Below are 13,054 nucleotides of genomic sequence, written 5' to 3' on the forward strand. Positions count from 1 at the left end.
GCTCTCCATGTGCCCGTCCAGCAGTTCCTTAAATGACGCCAATGACTCTGCTTCCAACTGGACGGGCTGGCAACCCATTCCATGCATTCACAACTCTCTGCGTAAAGAACCTACCTCTGACGTCTCCTCGATACTTTCCTCCTGATATCTTCAAACTATGACTCGGGCTATTGACTCTGTCTGTGCCACTCATTATTCAAAGATATTCAATGCTAGAACATCAATGACGCTCTGTCGTGAAGAACTGAGAAGGTTTCCAATCTTTGTTTATCCACTGGTTGGAGTCCCATCGAGCACAAAGAAAGACGATTGCGTTCGTCAGAGGGCATTGGCTTTCTGCATTTGAACCTAGTATGGTCTGCTTCAGTATCTGAGGAGTTGTCAGTGGTGCTACCATGATGCAATCGTGAACAAAAATGCCCACTTCTGACTATATGACAGAAGGAAGGTCATTGATGAAGCAGCAGAAGATGTTTGGATATATGACAGTACCCTTCCTGATGAAGGACTCCTGCTCGAGAGGTCGATTTTGCCGGTCCTCGGATGCTGCCTGCCCCGCTGTGCTTTTCCAGCACCACTCTCATCTCATTCGGCGTATGGAGTCTGGCCCATCATTCTGGGCTCACGGCCGGTCATCTCACTATGTCGATTTTACTTAATGCCAGAAAACTATGGATTGCGCCATGAAAATGCTCAAAAACTGAGCCTGCAGAGCGGACGTTTCCATCCGATCCCATTCCACACGCTGAGTGAACACACCCTGTTTACCGCGCAGAAGGACATTAGTGAGTGCACGCAGCCAGGCGAAGCAAACCCGTGGCATCGGGCCGAACTCTGTTCGAGCCGTGCAGCATTTGAAAAAAAGGGTGCTGCAATGCGTTGCATTGGCCGGGAATCGAACCCGGGCCTCCCGCGTGGCAGGCGAGAATTCTACCACTGAACCACCAATGCACCTGCAGGCGGGCCTCGCTAGAACTTTACTACAGTTTGAACTCCAGCAGGAAACTAAACCGGTATTCTTGATATTCTGTCCTGTGGCGCAGCATGCCGACTCCAATCTCCATCATCTGCAGCCCTGACTTTCTCCATTGCTGATATAGCGAGAAACCAAGTAGGAAACTCGCAATGAAGCGCTGTTTGTTTGACTAGTTGGATTTTATCTGAACGCTGTTTCTTTATTTCAAAATATATAAAGTAAATAATACGACAAGGATTCGAGGCTCAAGATTATTACTTGCAAATTATAGTTTGCCTAGATGCTTCCTGACCAAGTGGAGAACGCTATTCTTAAAATGGAAATGAGTTCTACTTAAATTATAACATTAACGTATTATGTGCACACAGTCAGCACAGCTCATATTTTGAAACACAACAACATAGAGATGGTGGTAGGAATAGCCCGCAGATCAAGCCTGCTCGCTATAGTTCATGATCAACTTCACTTTCCGGCCCATCTCTTGGTTTTGGAAGCATTCCAACGATTTCTCCAATCCAGCCTCAACTAGAGCATAGAACATACAAAAGGCCAGAACAGAACAGGCCCTTTGGCCCACGATGTTGTGCCGAGGTTCTACCCGAATGTAATGTAACCTACGCAATCCTCAACTCACTGCTCTCCATGTGCCCGTCCAGCAGTTCCTGAAATGACGCCAATGACTCTGCTTCCAAGTGGACGGGCTGGCAACCCCTTCCATGCATTCACAACTCTCTGCGTAAAGAACCTACCTCTGACGTCTCCTCGATACTTTCCTCCTGATATCTTCAAACTATGACTCGGGCTATTGACTCTGTCTGTGCCACTCATTATTCAAAGATATTCAATGCTAGAACATCAATGACGCTCTGTCGTGAAGAACTGAGAAGGTTTCCAATCTTTGTTTATCCACTGGTTGGAGTCCCATCGAGCACAAAGAAAGACGATTGCGTTCGTCAGAGGGCATTGGCTTTCTGCATTTGAACCTAGTATGGTCTGCTTCAGTATCTGAGGAGTTGTCAGTGGTGCTACCATGATGCAATCGTGAACAAAAATGCCCACTTCTGACTATATGACAGAAGGAAGGTCACTGATGAAGCAGCAGAAGATGTTTGGATATATGACAGTACCCTTCCTGATGAAGGACTCCTGCTCGAGAGGTCGATTTTGCCGGTCCTCGGATGCTGCCTGCCCCGCTGTGCTTTTCCAGCACCACTCTCATCTCATTCGGCGTATGGAGTCTGGCCCATCATTCTGGGCTCACGGCCGGTCATCTCACTATGTCGATTTTACTTAATGCCAGAAAACTATGGATTGCGCCATGAAAATGCTCAAAAACGGAGTCTGCAGAGCGGACGTTTCCATCCGATCCCATCCCACACGCTGAGTGAACACACCCTGTTTACCGCGCAGCAGGACATTGGCGAGTGCACGCAGCCAGGCGAAGCAAACCCGTGGCATCGGGCCGAACTCTGTTCGAGCCGTGCAGCATTTCAAATAAAGGGTGCTGCAATGCGTCGCATTGGCCGGGAATCGATCCCGGGCCTCCCGCGTGGCAGTCGAGAATTCTACCACTGAACCACCAATGCACCTGCGGGCGGGCCCCGCTAGAACTTTACTACAGTTTGAACTCCAGCAGGAAACTAAACCGGTATTCTTGATATTCTGTCCTGTGGCGCAGCATGCCGACTCCAATCTCCAGCATCTGCAGCCCTGACTTTCTCCATTGCTGATATAGCGAGAAACCAAGTAGGAAACTCGCAATGAAGCGCTGTTTGTTTGACTAGTTGGATTTTATCTGAACGCTGTTTCTTTATTTCAAAATATATAAAGTAAATAATACGACAAGGATTCGAGGCTCAAGATTATTACTTGCAAATTATAGTTTGCCTAGATGCTTCCTGACCAAGTGGAGAACGCTATTCTTAAAATGGAAATGAGTTCTACTTAAATTATAACATTAACGTATTATGTGCACACAGTCAGCACAGCTCATATTTTGAAACACAACAACATAGAGATGGTGGTAGGAATAGCCCGCAGATCAAGCCTGCTCGCTATAGTTCATGATCAACTTCACTTTCCGGCCCATCTCTTGGTTTTGGAAGCATTCCAACGATTTCTCCAATCCAGCCTCAACTAGAGCATAGAACATACAAAAGGCCAGAACAGAACAGGCCCTTTGGCCCACGATGTTGTGCCGAGGTTCAACCCGAATGTAATGTAACCTACGCAATCCTCAACTCACTGCTCTCCATGTGCACGTCCAGCAGTTCCTTAAATGACCCCAATGACTCTGCTTCCACCACCACAGCTGGCAACCCATTCCATGCATTCACAACTCTCTGCGTAAAGAACCTACCTCTGACGTCTCCTCGATACTTTCCTCCGGATATCTTCAAACTATGACTCGGGCTATTGACTCTGTCTGTGCCACTCATTATTCAAAGATATTCAATGCTAGAACATCAATGACGCTCTGTCGTGAAGACCTGAGTAGGTTTACAATCTTTGTTTATCCACTGGTTGGAGTCCCATCGAGCACAAAGAAAGACGATTGCGTTCGTCAGAGGGCATTGGCTTTCTGCATTTGAACCTAGTATGGTCTGCTTCAGTATCTGAGGAGTTGTCAGTGGTGCTACCATGTTGCAATCGTGAACAAAAATGCCCACTTCTGACTATATGAGAGAAGGAAGGTCACTGATGACGTTTGGATATATGACAGTACCCTTGCCGATGAAGGACTCCTGCCCGAGAGATCGATTTTGCTGGTCCTGGGATGCTGCCTGCCCCGGCAGTGCTTTTCCAGCACCACTCTCATCTCATTCTCATTCGGCGTATGGAGTCTGGCCCATCATTCTGGGATCACGGCCGGTCATCTCACTATGTCGATCTTACTTAATGCCAGGAACCGATGGATTACGCCGTGAAAATACTCAAAAACGGAGCGTGCGGAGCGGAGATTTCGACACGATCCCATCCCACCCCACACGCTGAGTGAACACACCCTGCTAACCGCGCAGCAGGACATCGGTGAGGGCGCAGCCAGGCGAAATGGACCCGTCGCATCGGGCTGAACTCTGTTACACCGTGCAGCATTTGAAATAAAGGGCGCTGCAATGCATTGGCCGGAATTCGAACCCGGCTCCCTCGCGTGGGAGGCGACAATTCTACCACTGAATCACCAATGCACCTGCCGAGGGCGTACCCGCTAGAACTTTCCTACCGTTTGAACTCCAGCAGGAAACAAAACCGGTATTCTTGATATTCTGTCCTGTGGCGCAGCAAACTGACTCCAATCTCCAGCATCTGCAGCCCTGACTTTCTCCATTGCTGATATGGCGAGAACCCAAGTAGGAAAATCGCAACGAAGCGCGGTTTGTTTGACTAGTTTGATTTTATCTGAACACTGTCTTTTATTTCAAAATATATAAAGTCAATAATACAACTGGGATTCTAGGCTCAAAATTATTACTTGCAAATTATAGTTTGCCTAGATGGGTCCTGACCAAGTGGAGAACGCTATTCTTAAAATGGAAATGAGTTCTACTTTAATGATAACATTAACGTGTTATGTGCACACAGTCAGCACAGCTCATGTTTATAAACACAAGAACATAGAGGTGGTGGTAGGAATAGCCCACAGATCAAGCCTGCTCGCTGTAGTTAATGATCAACTTCACTTTCCTGCCCCTGTCTTGGTTTTGGAAGCATACCAACTATTTCTCCAATCCAGCCTCGAACAGAACATAGAAAAGTCCAGCACAGAACAGGCCCTTTGGCCCACGATGTTGTGCCGAGGTTCAATCCTAATGTAATGTAACCTACGCAACCCTCAACTCACTGCTCTCCATGTGCACGTCCAGCAGTTCCTTAAATGACCCCAATGACTCTGCTTCCACCACCACAGCTGGCAACCCATTCCATGCATTCACAACTCTCTGCGTAAAGAACCTACCTCTGACGTCTCCTCGATACTTTCCTCCGGATATCTTCAAACTATGACTCGGGCTATTGACTCTGTCTGTGCCACTCATTATTCAAAGATATTCAATGCTAGAACATCAATGACGCTCTGTCGTGAAGACCTGAGTAGGTTTACAATCTTTGTTTATCCACTGGTTGGAGTCCCATCGAGCACAAAGAAAGACGATTGCGTTCGTCAGAGGGCATTGGCTTTCTGCATTTGAACCTAGTATGGTCTGCTTCAGTATCTGAGGAGTTGTCAGTGGTGCTACCATGTTGCAATCGTGAACAAAAATGCCCACTTCTGACTATATGAGAGAAGGAAGGTCACTGATGACGTTTGGATATATGACAGTACCCTTGCCGATGAAGGACTCCTGCCCGAGAGATCGATTTTGCTGGTCCTGGGATGCTGCCTGCCCCGGCAGTGCTTTTCCAGCACCACTCTCATCTCATTCTCATTCGGCGTATGGAGTCTGGCCCATCATTCTGGGATCACGGCCGGTCATCTCACTATGTCGATCTTACTTAATGCCAGGAACCGATGGATTACGCCGTGAAAATACTCAAAAACGGAGCGTGCGGAGCGGAGATTTCGACACGATCCCATCCCACCCCACACGCTGAGTGAACACACCCTGCTAACCGCGCAGCAGGACATCGGTGAGGGCGCAGCCAGGCGAAATGGACCCGTCGCATCGGGCTGAACTCTGTTACACCGTGCAGCATTTGAAATAAAGGGCGCTGCAATGCATTGGCCGGAATTCGAACCCGGCTCCCTCGCGTGGGAGGCGACAATTCTACCACTGAATCACCAATGCACCTGCCGAGGGCGTACCCGCTAGAACTTTCCTACCGTTTGAACTCCAGCAGGAAACAAAACCGGTATTCTTGATATTCTGTCCTGTGGCGCAGCAAACTGACTCCAATCTCCAGCATCTGCAGCCCTGACTTTCTCCATTGCTGATATGGCGAGAACCCAAGTAGGAAAATCGCAACGAAGCGCGGTTTGTTTGACTAGTTTGATTTTATCTGAACACTGTCTTTTATTTCAAAATATATAAAGTCAATAATACAACTGGGATTCTAGGCTCAAAATTATTACTTGCAAATTATAGTTTGCCTAGATGGGTCCTGACCAAGTGGAGAACGCTATTCTTAAAATGGAAATGAGTTCTACTTTAATGATAACATTAACGTGTTATGTGCACACAGTCAGCACAGCTCATGTTTATAAACACAAGAACATAGAGATGGTGGTAGGAATAGCCCACAGATCAAGCCTGCTCGCTGTAGTTAATGATCAACTTCACTTTCCTGCCCCTCTCTTGGTTTTGGAAGCATACCAACTATTTCTCCAATCCAGCCTCGAATAGAACATAGAAAAGTCCAGCACAGAACAGGCCCTTTGGCCCACGATGTTGTGCCGAGGTTCAATCCGAATGTAATGTAACCTACGCAACCCTCAACTCACTGCTCTCCATGTGCACGTCCAGCAGTTCCTTAAATGACCCCAATGACTCTGCTTCCACCACCACAGCTGGCAACCCATTCCATGCATTCACAACTCTCTGCGTAAAGAACCTACCTCTGACGTCTCCTCGATACTTTCCTCCGGATATCTTCAAACTATGACTCGGGCTATTGACTCTGTCTGTACCACTCATTATTCAAAGATATTCAATGCTAGAACATCAATGACGCTCTGTCGTGAAGACCTGAGTAGGTTTACAATCTTTGTTTATCCACTGGTTGGAGTCCCATCGTGCACAAAGAAAGACGATTGCGTTCGTCAGAGGGCATTGTCTTTCTGCATTTGAACCTAGTATGGTCTGCTTCAGTATCTGAGGAGTTGTCAGTGGTGCTACCATGATGCAATCGTGAATAAAAATGCCCACTTCTGACGATATGAGAGAAGGAAGGTCACTGATGACGTTTGGATATATGACAGTACCCTTGCCGATGAAGGACTCCTGCCCGAGAGATCGATTTTGCTGGTCCTGGGATGCTGCCTGCCCCGGCAGTGCTTTTCCAGCACCACTCTCATCTCATTCTCATTCGGCGTATGGAGGCTGGCCCATCATTCTGGGATCACGGCCGGTCATCTCACTATGTCGATCTTACTTAATGCCAGGAACCGATGGATTATGCCGTGAAAATACTCAAAAACGGAGCGTGCGGAGCGGAGATTTCGACACGATCCCATCCCACCCCACACGCTGAGTGAACACACCCTGCTAACCGCGCAGCAGGACATCGGTGAGGGCGCAGCCAGGCGAAATGGACCCGTCGCATCGGGCTGAACTCTGTTACACCGTGCAGCATTTGAAATAAAGGGCGCTGCAATGCATTGGCCGGAATTCGAACCCGGCTCCCTCGCGTGGGAGGCGACAATTCTACCACTGAATCACCAATGCACCTGCCGAGGGCGCACCCGCTAGAACTTTCCTACCGTTTGAACTCCAGCAGGAAACAAAACCGGTATTCTTGATATTCTGTCCTGTGGCGCAGCAAACTGACTCCAATCTCCAGCATCTGCAGCCCTGACTTTCTCCATTGCTGATATGGCGAGAACCCAAGTAGGAAAATCGCAACGAAGCGCGGTTTGTTTGACTAGTTTGATTTTATCTGAACACTGTCTTTTATTTCAAAATATATAAAGTCAATAATACAACTGGGATTCTAGGCTCAAAATTATTACTTGCAAATTATAGTTTGCCTAGATGGGTCCTGACCAAGTGGAGAACGCTATTCTTAAAATGGAAATGAGTTCTACTTTAATGATAACATTAACGTGTTATGTGCACACAGTCAGCACAGCTCATGTTTATAAACACAAGAACATAGAGATGGTGGTAGGAATAGCCCACAGATCAAGCCTGCTCGCTGTAGTTAATGATCAACTTCACTTTCCTGCCCCTGTCTTGGTTTTGGAAGCATACCAACTATTTCTCCAATCCAGCCTCGAATAGAACATAGAAAAGTCCAGCACAGAACAGGCCCTTTGGCCCACGATGTTGTGCCGAGGTTCAATCCGAATGTAATGTAACCTACGCAACCCTCAACTCACTGCTCTCCATGTGCACGTCCAGCAGTTCCTTAAATGACCCCAATGACTCTGCTTCCACCACCACAGCTGGCAACCCATTCCATGCATTCACAACTCTCTGCGTAAAGAACCTACCTCTGACGTCTCCTCGATACTTTCCTCCGGATATCTTCAAACTATGACTCGGGCTATTGACTCTGTCTGTGCCACTCATTATTCAAAGATATTCAATGCTAGAACATCAATGACGCTCTGTCGTGAAGACCTGAGTAGGTTTACAATCTTTGTTTATCCACTGGTTGGAGTCCCATCGTGCACAAAGAAAGACGATTGCGTTCGTCAGAGGGCATTGTCTTTCTGCATTTGAACCTAGTATGGTCTGCTTCAGTATCTGAGGAGTTGTCAGTGGTGCTACCATGATGCAATCGTGAATAAAAATGCCCACTTCTGACGATATGAGAGAAGGAAGGTCACTGATGACGTTTGGATATATGACAGTACCCTTGCCGATGAAGGACTCCTGCCCGAGAGATCGATTTTGCTGGTCCTGGGATGCTGCCTGCCCCGGCAGTGCTTTTCCAGCACCACTCTCATCTCATTCTCATTCGGCGTATGGAGGCTGGCCCATCATTCTGGGATCACGGCCGGTCATCTCACTATGTCGATCTTACTTCATGCCAGGAAACGATGGATTACGCCGTGAAAATACTCAAAAACGGAGCGTGCGGAGCGGAGATTTCGACACGATCCCATCCCACCCCACAGGCTGAGTGAACATACCCTGCTAACCGCGCAGCAGGACATCGGTGAGGGCGCAGCCAGGCGAAATGGACCCGTCGCATCGGGCTGAACTCTGTTACACCGTGCAGCATTTGAAAAAAAGGGCGCTGTAATGCATTGGCCGGGAATCGAACCCGGGCCACCCGCGTGGAAGGCGAGAATTCTACCACTGAACCACCAATGCACCTGTGGACGGGCCCCGCTAGAAATTTACTACAGTTTGAACTCCAGCAGGAAACTAAACCGGTATTCTTGATATTCTGTCCTGTGGCGCAGCAAACTGACTCCAATCTCCAGCATCTGCAGCCCTGACTTTCTCCATTGCTGATATGGCGAGAACCCAAGTAGGAAAATCGCAACGAAGCGCGGTTTGTTTGACTAGTTTGATTTTATCTGAACACTGTCTTTTATTTCAAAATATATAAAGTCAATAATACAACTGGGATTCTAGGCTCAAAATTATTACTTGCAAATTATAGTTTGCCTAGATGGGTCCTGACCAAGTGGAGAACGCTATTCTTAAAATGGAAATGAGTTCTACTTTAATGATAACATTAACGTGTTATGTGCACACAGTCAGCACAGCTCATGTTTATGAACACAAGAACATAGAGATGGTGGTAGGAATAGCCCACAGATCAAGCCTGCTCGCTGTAGTTAATGATCAACTTCACTTTCCTGCCCCTCTCTTGGTTTTGGAAGCATACCAACTATTTCTCCAATCCAGCCTCGAATAGAACATAGAAAAGTCCAGCACAGAACAGGCCCTTTGGCCCACGATGTTGTGCCGAGGTTCAATCCGAATGTAATGTAACCTACGCAACCCTCAACTCACTGCTCTCCATGTGCACGTCCAGCAGTTCCTTAAATGACCCCAATGACTCTGCTTCCACCACCACAGCTGGCAACCCATTCCATGCATTCACAACTCTCTGCGTAAAGAACCTACCTCTGACGTCTCCTCGATACTTTCCTCCGGATATCTTCAAACTATGACTCGGGCTATTGACTCTGTCTGTGCCACTCATTATTCAAAGATATTCAATGCTAGAACATCAATGACGCTCTGTCGTGAAGACCTGAGTAGGTTTACAATCTTTGTTTATCCACTGGTTGGAGTCCCATCGTGCACAAAGAAAGACGATTGCGTTCGTCAGAGGGCATTGTCTTTCTGCATTTGAACCTAGTATGGTCTGCTTCAGTATCTGAGGAGTTGTCAGTGGTGCTACCATGATGCAATCGTGAATAAAAATGCCCACTTCTGACGATATGAGAGAAGGAAGGTCACTGATGACGTTTGGATATATGACAGTACCCTTGCCGATGAAGGACTCCTGCCCGAGAGATCGATTTTGCTGGTCCTGGGATGCTGCCTGCCCCGGCAGTGCTTTTCCAGCACCACTCTCATCTCATTCTCATTCGGCGTATGGAGGCTGGCCCATCATTCTGGGATCACGGCCGGTCATCTCACTATGTCGATCTTACTTCATGCCAGGAAACGATGGATTACGCCGTGAAAATACTCAAAAACGGAGCGTGCGGAGCGGAGATTTCGACACGATCCCATCCCACCCCACAGGCTGAGTGAACATACCCTGCTAACCGCGCAGCAGGACATCGGTGAGGGCGCAGCCAGGCGAAATCGACCCGTCGCATCGGGCTGAACTCTGTTACACCGTGCAGCATTTGAAAAAAAGGGCGCTGTAATGCATTGGCCGGGAATCGAACCCGGGCCACCCGCGTGGAAGGCGAGAATTCTACCACTGAACCACCAATGCACCTGTGGACGGGCCCCGCTAGAAATTTACTACAGTTTGAACTCCAGCAGGAAACTAAACCGGTATTCTTGATATTCTGTCCTATGGCGCAGCAAACTGACTCCAATCTCCAGCATCTGCAGCCCTGACTTTCTCCATTGCTGATATGGCGAGAACCCAAGTAGGAAAATCGCAACGAAGCGCGGTTTGTTTGACTAGTTTGATTTTATCTGAACACTGTCTTTTATTTCAAAATATATAAAGTCAATAATACAACTGGGATTCTAGGCTCAAAATTATTACTTGCAAATTATAGTTTGCCTAGATGGGTCCTGACCAAGTGGAGAACGCTATTCTTAAAATGGAAATGAGTTCTACTTTAATGATAACATTAACGTGTTATGTGCACACAGTCAGCACAGCTCATGTTTATAAACACAAGAACATAGAGATGGTGGTAGGAATAGCCCACAGATCAAGCCTGCTCGCTGTAGTTAATGATCAACTTCACTTTCCTGCCCCTCTCTTGGTTTTGGAAGCATACCAACTATTTCTCCAATCCAGCCTCGAATAGAACATAGAAAAGTCCAGCACAGAACAGGCCCTTTGGCCCACGATGTTGTGCCGAGGTTCAATCCGAATGTAATGTAACCTACGCAACCCTCAACTCACTGCTCTCCATGTGCACGTCCAGCAGTTCCTTAAATGACCCCAATGACTCTGCTTCCACCACCACAGCTGGCAACCCATTCCATGCATTCACAACTCTCTGCGTAAAGAACCTACCTCTGACGTCTCCTCGATACTTTCCTCCGGATATCTTCAAACTATGACTCGGGCTATTGACTCTGTCTGTGCCACTCATTATTCAAAGATATTCAATGCTAGAACATCAATGACGCTCTGTCGTGAAGACCTGAGTAGGTTTACAATCTTTGTTTATCCACTGGTTGGAGTCCCATCGTGCACAAAGAAAGACGATTGCGTTCGTCAGAGGGCATTGTCTTTCTGCATTTGAACCTAGTATGGTCTGCTTCAGTATCTGAGGAGTTGTCAGTGGTGCTACCATGATGCAATCGTGAATAAAAATGCCCACTTCTGACGATATGAGAGAAGGAAGGTCACTGATGACGTTTGGATATATGACAGTACCCTTGCCGATGAAGGACTCCTGCCCGAGAGATCGATTTTGCTGGTCCTGGGAAGCTGCCTGCCCCGGCAGTGCTTTTCCAGCACCACTCTCATCTCATTCTCATTCGGCGTATGGAGGCTGGCCCATCATTCTGGGATCACGGCCGGTCATCTCACTATGTCGATCTTACTTCATGCCAGGAAACGATGGATTACGCCGTGAAAATACTCAAAAACGGAGCGTGCGGAGCGGAGATTTCGACACGATCCCATCCCACCCCACAGGCTGAGTGAACATACCCTGCTAACCGCGCAGCAGGACATCGGTGAGGGCGCAGCCAGGCGAAATCGACCCGTCGCATCGGGCTGAACTCTGTTACACCGTGCAGCATTTGAAAAAAAGGGCGCTGTAATGCATTGGCCGGGAATCGAACCCGGGCCACCCGCGTGGAAGGCGAGAATCCTACCACTGAACCACCAATGCACCTGTGGACGGGCCCCGCTAGAAATTTACTACAGTTTGAACTCCAGCAGGAAACTAAACCGGTATTCTTGATATTCTGTCCTGTGGCGCAGCATGCCGACTCCAATCTCCAGCATCTGCAGCCCTGACTTTCTCCATTGCTGATATAGCGAGAAACCAAGTAGGGAACTCGTAATGAAGCGCTGTTTGTTTGACTAGTTGAATTTTATCTGAACGCTGTTTCTTTATTTCAAAATATATAAAGTAAATAATACGACTAGGATTCGAGGCTCAAGATTATTACTTGCAAATTATAGTTTGCCTAGATGGGTCCTGACCAAGTGGAGAACGCTATTCTTAAAATGGAAATGATTTCTACTTAAATTATAACATTAACGTGTTATGTGCACACAGTCAGCACAGCTCATATTTTTAAACACAAGAACATCGAGATGGTGGTAGGAATAGCCCGCAGATCAAGCCTGCTCGCTATAGTTCATGATCAACATCACTTTCCGGCCCATCTCTTGGTTTTGGAAGCATTCCCACGATTTCTCCAATCCAGCCTCAACTAGAGCATAGAACATAGAAAAGTCCAGAACAGAACAGGCTCTTTGGCCCACGATGTTGTGCCGAGCTTCAACCCTAATGTAATGTAACCTACGCAATCCTCAACTCACTGATCTCCATGTGCCCGTCCAGCAGTTCCTTAAATGACGCCAATGACTCTGCTTCCAACTGGACGGGCTGGCAACCCATTCCATGCATTCACAACTCTCTGCGTAAAGAACCTACCTCTGACGTCTCCTCGATACTTTCCTCCTGATATCTTCAAACTATGACTCGGGCTATTGACTCTGTCTGTGCCACTCATTATTCAAAGATATTCAATGCTAGAACATCAATGACGCTCTGTCGTGAAGAACTGAGAAGGT

General features: G+C 47.5%; 8 non-coding genes across 8 annotated transcripts; all 8 read right to left on the reverse strand.

The window, feature by feature from the left end:
* Positions 1-880: 880 nt before the first annotated feature.
* trnag-gcc (transfer RNA glycine (anticodon GCC)) lies at positions 881-951 on the reverse strand. Its single transcript has one exon. It is a non-coding gene; the product is annotated as a tRNA-Gly (tRNA).
* Positions 952-2,491: 1,540 nt separating this feature from the next.
* trnag-gcc (transfer RNA glycine (anticodon GCC)) lies at positions 2,492-2,562 on the reverse strand. The gene has a single exon. It is a non-coding gene; the product is annotated as a tRNA-Gly (tRNA).
* A 1,531-nt stretch (positions 2,563-4,093) lies between these two features.
* On the reverse strand, positions 4,094-4,164 carry trnag-ccc (transfer RNA glycine (anticodon CCC)). The gene has a single exon. It is a non-coding gene; the product is annotated as a tRNA-Gly (tRNA).
* A 1,525-nt stretch (positions 4,165-5,689) lies between these two features.
* On the reverse strand, positions 5,690-5,760 carry trnag-ccc (transfer RNA glycine (anticodon CCC)). The gene has a single exon. It is a non-coding gene; the product is annotated as a tRNA-Gly (tRNA).
* A 1,525-nt stretch (positions 5,761-7,285) lies between these two features.
* On the reverse strand, positions 7,286-7,356 carry trnag-ccc (transfer RNA glycine (anticodon CCC)). Its single transcript has one exon. It is a non-coding gene; the product is annotated as a tRNA-Gly (tRNA).
* Positions 7,357-8,881: 1,525 nt separating this feature from the next.
* Positions 8,882-8,952, reverse strand: trnag-ucc (transfer RNA glycine (anticodon UCC)). Its single transcript has one exon. It is a non-coding gene; the product is annotated as a tRNA-Gly (tRNA).
* A 1,523-nt stretch (positions 8,953-10,475) lies between these two features.
* Positions 10,476-10,546, reverse strand: trnag-ucc (transfer RNA glycine (anticodon UCC)). The gene has a single exon. It is a non-coding gene; the product is annotated as a tRNA-Gly (tRNA).
* A 1,523-nt stretch (positions 10,547-12,069) lies between these two features.
* Positions 12,070-12,140, reverse strand: trnag-ucc (transfer RNA glycine (anticodon UCC)). Its single transcript has one exon. It is a non-coding gene; the product is annotated as a tRNA-Gly (tRNA).
* Positions 12,141-13,054: the final 914 nt, after the last annotated feature.

This window comes from Chiloscyllium punctatum, chromosome 30, assembly GCF_047496795.1.
Source record: "Chiloscyllium punctatum isolate Juve2018m chromosome 30, sChiPun1.3, whole genome shotgun sequence".
Lineage (NCBI taxonomy): Eukaryota > Metazoa > Chordata > Chondrichthyes > Orectolobiformes > Hemiscylliidae > Chiloscyllium > Chiloscyllium punctatum.